The 11677-nt window shown below is 25.9% G+C and overlaps 2 protein-coding genes and 1 pseudogene across 2 annotated transcripts in view; 2 read left to right on the top strand and 1 right to left on the bottom strand.

Moving 5' to 3' along the window:
- LOC122249895 (carbohydrate sulfotransferase 1) overlaps nt 1–11677 on the top strand; it is a gene marked incomplete in the record, with an annotated part of 20260 nt that overhangs the window by 7619 nt on the left and 964 nt on the right.
- On the bottom strand, nt 3344–6676 carry LOC147471878 (uncharacterized; annotated as a pseudogene).
- LOC147471877 (carbohydrate sulfotransferase 1-like) overlaps nt 11661–11677 on the top strand; it is a 4394-nt gene continuing 4377 nt past the window's right edge. Inside the window, exon 1 of the mRNA XM_086535854.1 lies at nt 11661–11677. This exon is cut by the window's right edge and continues 269 nt beyond it. The gene's annotated coding sequence lies outside the window, so the exon portion shown is untranslated.

The raw sequence follows: 11677 nt of genomic DNA, 5'->3' as shown, positions 1-11677 counted from the left end.
TTGTGTGTTTGGTTGTGTGTGTGTGTGTGGTGTGTGTGGGTGTGTGGTTTTGTGTGTGTTGGTGTGTGTTGTTGTGTGGTGTGTGTTGTGTGGTGTGTGTGTGTGTTGTAGTGGGTGGGGTGATTTGGGGGGGGGTGTGTTTTGTTTTAATGTAAATTTTAATTTTATTATATATAAAATATTTTATAATTTTATTTTATATTTATATTATATATAATTTTTTAAAAAATTATGTGGTGTGGTTTTTGTTTTTTTTTGTGTGTGTTGTCTGTGGGGTTGTGTGTGTATGTGTGTGTGTGTGTGTGTGTGTGTAGTGTGTGTGGTGTGTGTAGGGGGTGTGGTGTGTGGGGGGTGTGTGTTGGGTGTGTGTTGTGTGTGTGGGGTGTGGGGTGTGTGTGATGTGTGTGGGGTGTGTGTGTGTGTGTGTGTGTGTTTGTGTGCGTGTGTTTTACTTTTTATTTTTTATTTATTTTTTTATGTATAGGGAAACATTTATACATTTATTTTTACATAGGTAATACTCTCCTGCCCATGTTTTTTTTTTAAAATGTTTTTTAAAAGGTTTTTTTTCTACTTTTGTTTGTTCCCTGACCCAAATTAAGCTTTTTTTTCTTTTTTAAAAATCTAACTTCTGGGAAACCCCCCTTTCCACCCCTTCTTTGAGACTTTTTATTTCCTCAAGTGCTTTTTCGTAGTCCATCCCTTCTTCCCATATTTTATGAGGGGGAGAACGAAATTGGAAAAAAACCTTTCTCTTTAGCCCTAGTGGCAGACCCCCTCGTAATTTATTACTTCATGTCCAAAAGTACTCCAACCTGCCTAATTCGTCGTTTTATCTCGACTTCACAGGATTTTTTCCCGTCTCATGAGTTGACTTGGGGTTTAATACTCGTTTGGGTTGACCCCCTTTTTTTAAAATTGGGGTTTTTATCAATTTATGTGGGGTTTTGGTGGTGTTTTTAAATGATTCAAAAAATTAAAGTCCCGTTTACCAATTGTTGTTATATTGCATTTTGGTAAAATTATAAAATATATATTATTTTTTTAAAAATATATATATTTTTATATATAGTTTAGAGAAAAATAGTTTAATGATAGATGTAGATAAAGATAGTAGATAGATAGATAGGATAGATAGATGGGATAGATAAAAAAATAGATAGATAATTGATAGATAGTTAGATAGATAAAATAGATAGATAGAAAATAGTTTGGGGATTTGATAGATAGAATAATAAAAATAGATAGTTTGATATAGAAGATAGATTTTAAAATAGATAGATAAAAGATATGAATAAAAATTAGTTTTGTAAAAATTATAGATAGTAAAAGAAAATATAGATAAAAAAATATTAAAAAATTAGATTTTGTCTAGATTTTAAAAATTCGGGTTACTTTTAAATACAAAACCAAAAAGGTTTATTATTATTGTTTATTAAAATTTGTATAGGGAAAAATGAAAAAATTGTTATATCCCCCAAAGAGGGCCCCACGCAAATGAAGGGGGAATGTGTGTTTCAAAAGGGAAAGTCGATCCTTTCTTTTTTTAAAGGGAAATTTCCCCTTAAAACAAAATTTGCTCGGTTTTACAGCACTTGCGTCGTATTGCAATAAAGAAAATTCTGAATTAGGTTGAAACTGGCGTCCCAAAATGATTTTAATTTGACCAGATAGTGACTTAATTTCCCTTTCACCCCTGGAAAACATTTTTCGAAAATTTCGTGTTTCATCTTATTTTTTTTCCCCCGGGGAAATTATTGACATTTGGTTTCTCTTTAAAAAAATTATAATGAAAAATAGATAAATAAATGAAAAAAAAAATCGGGGCTGAAATCCCCCCCCTTTAGTATTTTTTACAGTTATTGTTTTTTTTAGTAAATGCACCGATGGAAATTTTTAGTAAACTTTATGTGAAATTTCTCTTTCAATTTAATGTATGTTTTTTATTTCTTCTCTTTTTGGTTCTTTGGCTTTTTATTTATATTCGTTTTAGGTTTATTGTTGAAGTTAAACCCAAAAGGGGTTTTTAGTTTTATGTGGACATTTAGGCATGGGTTTTAAAAAACCCCTCAACTTTTTTTCCTTTTTTATCTTACTCATCTGATGCATATTCAAAACCCCCCACTAATTGCCCCAAAACTGTTACATAAATTTACTAAGGGAGTCGCGAGAAAATTTTACGCCTGGTCGTCACTTGAGTGTTTTAAAGAGGGAGCGAAAAAATTCCCGACTCCCGGGCCCTATTTCCGAAAAAAGATTAAAACCCAGCTGGACAATGGAGGCTTCACAAATTTTCTCATTTCGGTTTTAAAAATCTTGTCTGTTATCGGCCCGCCATTTCTGCTGTTGGGTCCTGGGGTCTCTTGTGAGGCGTAGGTCTTGTTTATTCCTTGTCGTTTTGGTTTGGGGGTTCAGGAAACTTGCAAGTAGAACGAAGAAAAATTTAAAAAAAAGAGGTGAGGGGGAAATATCTGCATTTACATTAAAAATTTTTTTAATAAAGGGTTTGAAAATCTAAAAACAAAAACCTAACAGTGACTTTCGGGGAGTTGAGTAGCCAAGAAAGGAAAAGTATTACTTCTGCCATAAATGCGGGGGCCCAAGGGCAAAAAGGGCCCCGTTCGGACTGTTTAGGTACCTGTGGAAATTTTCCCTTTTTTTGTATCAATCCGACTTTATTGTGCGTAATTTAGAGACCCTGTTTTAGGGAAAAGATTGTGTTTAAACCCCGGGGGGTTTTGGGGGTTTTTTGTGTGTGTGTGTGTGTGTGTGTGTGTGTGTGTGTGGTGTGTGTGTGTGTGTGTGTGTGGGGTGTGTGTGTGTGTGGTGGGGGTGTGTGTGGTGTGTGTGGTGTGTGTGTGTTCGTCAAGTGAAGATGTAGAAGTATAAGCCCGCCCAAGGGGTTTGGGTTTTCGAAACTTTAAGGGCTGGGGGATGATTTTTGTGGCCTTAATATGCCCCCGGTTTTTGAAGGGCGATTTGACGTTTTCTTTGCAATTTTCCCCTTTTTTTTTTTTTTTTTTTTTTTTTTTTTTTTTTTTTTTTTTTTTTTTTTTTTTTTTTTTTTTGGGGGGGGGGGCTTTTTATGAACAAAAATGGTAATATCAAGGGTTATATCCAGTTTTGTTATTAATGATAATAGTGATGTTATAACTTTATTTTGTGTTTTGACTAATAACTTCAGTTTTGCTGAGCCATTTCAGTGATTAGAATATATCTTAACAAGAAATACCACTTTCTAAAAGTCATATGTTCCGTTCATAGCATTTTTCTATTACCTTGTGTTAGAATTACATTCCATAGCCTCATGCATTACTCCTGTGATTCGCCCAAAAAAATTGATTTAGAAGGGACCATACTTGCCAGGGCGCTCCTTCCGAAGGCGGACGCCGTCCTGCAGATCGGTGAGCAGGTTTGGCAGCTCGTGTTTCGAGACGGGCGCCCAGTCGGCCTTCCAGTTTGGAGATGATCGACCCCGGGGATCCCCTGACGAGGTGGAGACTCTTGAGGTTAACCTCGGGGTCATCCTAGCAACGCCCTCAGCCAGGAGACTCTCACCCGGATCGTCTTCACGCGCGGAACTTTTCCTTTCGAAATGTCTCGTCAGGAGGCTGTTGAATGCAGGACTCCTGGCTGACGCAGCGCCGCGTGTAGGGATGGTAGAATGTGACTTCCCTCTTGATTTCAGGCCTTCTGATCGGCCGGTGATGTTGCACGTGAGGAGGCCCTCCGGGTGTCCTGGGAGATGACGCGAGAGCTTGTGGCCACCGCTCGAATTGTGGTGGAGAGCTCGAAAGATGTAGAAGACGCCGGGGAGGGTGCTCAGCAGGCCGCCCAGGAAGCTCGACCCGCTCTTTTGGCCATCGAGCTCCACCAGGATCACGTTCGAATGCCTGCCGCAGGGGCGCCGTCGAGGGCCGTTCGCGTGCGCGGGGACCGGCTCTGCCTTTGCGAAAACCTGCACGGGTGCAGAGTGAAGTTGCGCGGGGCTTATGCGCTGGTGTGGGGCCACGCGAGCCTCGGCGCCGGGGGGCTCTGGGGATCGGCAGTGCGTGGCTGTCGGGAAGGGAGACATGCGGATAAGGGGGATGTCACTGGCTGACTGAGTCTTAGTAATACTCGCAGTTTTGTAGAGTTAGTTACTTCTTTCGTCTTCGGTATTCAACATGTGTGTTTATGTGTGTATATATGGATGTGTTTAGATATGAACATAAATCTATATTATATTTGGGGTGGTGTGTGAGTGGTGTGTGTGTAAATAGTGTATCGATATTATGTCTGTATATTTCATATCTATAGGATTTACTGACCTAACTTACATTACATAATATATATATATATATATATATATATATATATATATTTTTTATATATATATATATATATATATAGATATATATATTATATATATATATATATATTTATTTTTATATTTATACTATTATTATATATATTTATAATTAATTTATATATATATTATTTATATATATTTAATATATATATATTATATATATATCTATTATATCTACCACGTGTGTGTGTGTGTGTTTGTGTGTGTGTGTGTGTGTGTGTGTGTGTGTGTGTGTGTGTGTGTGTGTGTGTGTGTGTGTGTGTGTGTGTGTGTGTGTGTGTTTGTGTGTGTGTGTGTGTGTGTGTGAGTGTGTGTGTGTGTGTGTGTGTGTGTGTGTGTGTGTGTGTGTGTGTGTGTGTGTGTGTGTGTGTGTGTGTGTGTGTGTGTGTGTGTGTTTGAAGTGGTCTGTGTGGCTGTGTGCATATATATATATAAAATATTATTTTAATATCATATAAGATATATATATATAGATTTTATATATTATATATTATATATATACGTATACATACATTACATATATATATATAGATATATAGATATATACATATATATATATTATATATGTATGTATGTTGTATGGATATATATAATATATATATATATATATATATATATTATATATATAGCTATATATAAAATTTTATATATATTTATATATATATATATTATTAATTATATATATATATATATTTATATATATATATATATATATTATACTATATATTATATGGATTTGTTATATATGACTCTGTGTATGCAATTATGATCATCTAGGAATATGAATTAATATCTAGTATTAGTTTACTCTCTCTTCTCTCTCTCTCTCTCTCTCTCTCTCTCTCTCTTATCTCTCTCATCTCTCTCTCTCTCTCTCTCTTTCTCTGTCTTCTCTCTTCTCTCTTTCTTCTCTCTTTCTCTGTCTACCTTTCACATCACACCACACACCACACACACACACACCAACACACACACACATACACACAACACCACACACACACACAACACACACACACACACACACCAACACACACTCCACACACCACACACATTATATATCTATTTATATTTATTTATATATATATATATAGATATAGATATATAGATATATATATTTTAATCCTTATATTGCATATATGTATATATGGATTATATATATACATATATTACATATTGACATCTTGACCTATTAAACTTTCTAACAAAAAGGATCGAAGAGAAGAATTGGTATTCAGGATTTTAATGATGTTAATAGTTATGATAATAACTATGATCAAAATGCTTACATATAATGCTAATTCAACTAAAATACTAATACTGGTAATGACGGAGAATGATAAGATAATGATAATAATTATGATGATAACGTAATAATATTGTTGATAGTAATACCGCTACCAATGATAGTCATTTTGATGTGTATTACATGAGAATAGTAGAATAGTTATGTGATGATAATAATAATAATACGTTGACTATTACTAACTTACTTTACTTATCCGAGCCTGACAAAACGAGGAAACATAATGTACACTGGGAGTGTAATCGTCAGACTTTGACAAATTACTAAATTGCCTTTTCTTTTTTACCTTTATGTCTATCAATCCATATCTGTTAACATGTTTTTATGGACTTACTAGATCCTGTGCGAACATAAGGCTGACGACCATGAAAGTGACCAAGCTAAAGCAACTTGCGCATTTTCTCCAGGGGAGATAAACCGCCAATTTCCTAATTTGCTGATTCCATTCGTTCATAGTTTATTATTGATATTAATTTTCCCCATTTTTTTCATTTTTCTCTATCAAACTTTCTAGGGTTTCTCTATACAATCGTTTTTTTCTTTCTTTCTTTCTTTTTTTATTCAGCCTTGTATTCCAGATTAAGTGGTTCTTATGATAGCACTTATATTTCACATGGTGCATTTCTGTTTATTTGAATTTGAAACTTGATGGATAAGTATGTTGTCTTATTGTATCATTATTTTGATTTTATTAGATTTTTATCATTTCAATTTGCTTGTCGAAATTAATTATGCGCGCATTTAGCGGGTAGAATCAGTGTCTACGGTCGAACATTCCACTTTCAAAATAAAGAACAAAAAGTTTTTTTTATTATCCAAGTGTTTTGAAATCCTAGGTAAAAAAAAAGAAGAACTTCCGCTCGCTCGTCAGAAACGATGGCTGGGGGATGGATGAATAGGTTCACTTGCCATTTCTTGTCATCAATGAACACCAGGGGAAGCTAAACGAACACCTGTGCCCACTAATGGGCCCATGAATTAATTAGAGCCCTGGATATTGGAGCTTACCCACATATGGACATTTACGGTATATATGGTATATATGTGTATATATTTATATATATATATTATAGATATTATATATAAAATATATATATATATATATATCTATATATTATATATATATTATATATATAACATTTATATATATATATTTATATAATATTTATAATTTATATATATATATCTATATTATGATGTATATATATATATTATATTATACTTATATATATATATATATAAATACATATTTATGTGTGTGTGTTTGTGTGTGTGTGTACTGTGTATGGGTGTGTATGTTGGGTGTGTGTGTGTGTGTGTGTGTGTGTGTGTGAGTGTGTGTGTGTGTGGGTGTGATGGGTGTGTGTGTGGTGTGTGTGTGTGTGTGTGTGTGTGTGTACATATAATATTTATATATATATAGAATAGATAGATAGGATTAGATTGAGATATTGATATAGATAGGGTTATGGTTATGGGATCTGGATATGGCTATGGATATGGATATGGTATGGGTATGCAATATGGATATGGAGTAATGGATATAGATATAGATATAGATATAGATATAGATATAGATTATGATATGGAATCTGGATTTGGATATGGATAGGGATATGGATATGGTTATGGATATGGTTTATAGATATAGATTATAGTTATAGATTCTATAAAGATATTGATATAGACTATGATATAGATTTAGTTATAAAATATATATATATAATAATAATTATATAAATATATAAAAATATATTTAAATTAGATAAAAATATCTATAACATATCTATAGATATAAATAAATATATATCAAATATATATCAATATATATAGGTTATATATAAATTATATATAACGATATTTTAAATATATATAAAAATATATGAATATATATAAATATTTAGGCATATATATATACATATATATACATATATAACTTTTATATATAACATATATAATATTTATACATATATATATGTATATATCTATATATATATATATAAAAAAATATGATATATATAATATATATATATATAAATGCATATATATATATATATATCTATATCTATATATAATATCTATATATTTATAGATATATATATATTATATAAATATATCTATAAATACAATATCTATCATAAATATATATATATAATCTTTATATTATATATATATATATATATATATATATATATATTATATATATAAATATATATATATAAAATGTATAGTTATATATATTATATAATATATAGATAATCTATATATAACTATTTATTATATATCTATATCTATTTAATAATATAATATAATAATATATATATTATATGTATATTATATATATTTATTTATTTATTTATTTATATATTAATTTAATAAATATATATAAATATATATAAATAATATATACATATATATAAATATATATAAATATAATAAATATATTTAAATATATATACATATAAATAAATATATATGGATATATATAAATTTTATAAAATATTATTATAAATATATATAAAATATCTATAAAAATCAATATATATAATATTATATAAATATATATATATATATATTTTATATATATATATAAATTATCTATAAAAATATCTATATTATCTAAATATAAAATAAAAATTATTATATAACTATATATATACAAAATATATATATATATCTATTTGTATATATTATATATATATATATATTTTTTTTTTTATATTTCTATCTATTATATATTTATATATAATATATTTATATAATATATAAAGACCTATATATATCTCTATATATATATATATATATATATAAATTTCTATTTATATATATTTATATATATTTATATTATATATATATATTTTTATATAATATATATATTCTATATATTTATATATCTTCATATATATTTATATAAATTTATTTTAAATTATATATTTTTTTATATCTTTATATATATTTATATAATATTCCTCCTACTCTATATATATATAAATAAAATAAATAAAAAAATATATATATATAATATCTATATTTTATATATATATATATATATTAATATATATATAACTATATATATAATATATATATATATATATCTATTTATATATATATTATATATTATATATACATTTATACCATATATATTTATATATATTTATATATATATATATTTATATCTATATATATTAAATATCTATATTAACATCGTACTATTATATTATATTTATTTATATCTATATTTATATATATACCTCCTATATTATATAGATATATATATTTATATAATATATTATATATATATATTATATCTATATGGCTTTTATCTTATATATATTTTATATATAATATTTTTTTATATATATTTTATATATTTATAATATATATATGTACTATATATATAGTATTATATGTAAATATGTTCTATATATGAATTTATATCTGCCTATATATTAATATTTTCATATATATTTATAATATATTATATATATTTATATATATTTTATATATCTATCTATATTTATCATCTATTTAATATATTTATTTATATCTATGATATTTTTAGATATTTTTATATATTTATATATATTATTATATATTATATATATATTATAATATTTATATATTTATATCTATATATATATCTTATCTATATCTATATCTATATCTATTCTATATCTATATCTATACTATATCCATATCCATATCCATATCATATCATTATCCATATCCATATCCATATCCATATCTTTATCTATATCTTATCTATATCTATATCTATATCTATATTCCAATATCCATATCTGATCATATCAGATCCATTTTCCTTATCCTATCCATGTCCATATCCCTTCCATATCCATATCTATATTATATCTATATCTATCTATCTATCTATCTATTATATATATATTATATATGTACACCACACACACACCACGCACACCACACACACACCACGCACACCACACACACACACACACACACACACACACCACACACACCACACACACCCCACACACATCACACACATACCATACACACACACACACACACACACATTATATTATGTTATATTATTTATATGTATAGATATATCTTCGTTTATTATATATATATATTACATACTATATTATATATTTTATATATATATATATATATATATATATTGATATATCTATATAAATGTATTATGATATTATATATATATAGACAGATATATATATTGATATATAGATATTTTAATATATATATTTATATATATATATATTAAATATTGACACATCATATCCATATATACGTTATTGTCCGTATGTGGGGTAATGCTATATTCCAGGGGCACTAAATATTCCATGGGCAATAGTGGGCACAGGTGTTCGTTTTATGCTCCCAGGTGTTCATTTATGACCAGAAATGCAATGTGAACCTATTCAGTCCATCCAAAGCCATCGTTGCCTGGACGTGCGAGCGTATGTTTCTTCTTTTTTTTTACCTGGATTTTCAAAAACACTTGGATTAATAAAAAACTTTTTGTTCTTTATTTTTGAAAGTGAAATTACGACAGTAGACACTGATTATCCGCCTGAATGCGCGCATAAATATTTTCCGACCAATCATTTTGAAATTTTAGATTGAAATTTCTTTTTGAATTTATATTTATTTATTATTTTATAATACATTTAAAATTAATAATTATTTAAAATTTATAATAATTATATATATTATTATATTTAATTATTAATATCTTTTTTTTTATATATTAAACTTTTATAATAATATAAATTTTTAAAATTTAAATATTTTATTTAATATATTTTTAATATTTAAATACTAAACTATCAATTTATTATTTTTTATATAATTTTCTTATTTAATAATTAATTTATAAACTTATATTTTTTTTCTATTTTTTTAAATATTTTTAAAATTTAAACTAAATTTTAATTTTCTAAAATATTTATTACAATTTAAATTTTAATATTAATTATAATGAAAAATAATTATTAATTATTTATTTTTTTATATCATTTATCTTTAATTTTATTTTATAATACATTTTTTTATTATTATTAATTTTTTATAATTTTATTTTTTACAATATTTATTAATAATTTAGATTTAAATTTTATTTAAATATTTTACATTTAAATTAAATATTATAATTTATTTAATTTCTTTATATAAATTTTTTTATTAATTACAAATAACTATAAAAAAAAATTTATCCTTTATTATTATTAATATTATTATATTTTTTACAATAATAACTATTATTTTATTATATTACTATTCTTAATAAATATAACATAATATTATTTATTAAATTCTAAAATAATTTTAGATCTTTTTACTACAATATTACATATATATATTACTATTACCAATTTCTATAATCATTATTTCATAAAATAACTAATATATAAATATATAAAATTTTAACCCTATATTTTAAATCATTTTAAAATATATATTAATTTTTTTAATTAATTTTTTAATTTATAATATTAAACTACTATAAATTTATTAATTTTAATTATAAATTATATTAATTTTCTTTTTTTATTATATATTTATTAAATATATATTTTTTATAATAATTATAAATATTAAAATTTATTTTATATTTTATGGAAACTTATTTTGAAATTTTATTAAACTTATTATTATTTAATTAATTTCTATAATATATTAAAATTTATTTGTAATATTATTTTTTTAAATTTTGAAAAATTAATTATAACTATAATAATAATAAATTTTTTTTTAATATGAATATTTGATCATATTTTTTATATAATCCCCCCCCCCTTTTTATATAATAATTTATATTATTATTAGATTATTTTATATAAATAAAATTTTTATATTATAATTCTTTTATATTATTATAAGTTATTATTTTATATTAATTTAATTATATAAGTAAAATCTATAAATTCAAAATAATGATACAATAAGACCATACTTCTTCATTATAGTTGCAAAATTCAAAATAACACAAATGCACCATGTGAAATATAAAGTGC

The sequence above is a fragment of the Penaeus japonicus genome, unplaced genomic scaffold, assembly GCF_977035675.1.
Source record: "Penaeus japonicus unplaced genomic scaffold, GWHDUDI00000001_assembly GWHDUDI00000004, whole genome shotgun sequence".
In the NCBI taxonomy this organism is placed as follows: Eukaryota; Metazoa; Arthropoda; class Malacostraca; order Decapoda; family Penaeidae; genus Penaeus; species Penaeus japonicus.
Note: the sequence above shows the minus strand (reverse complement) of the source record. Positions and strands in the feature narration are given on the sequence as shown.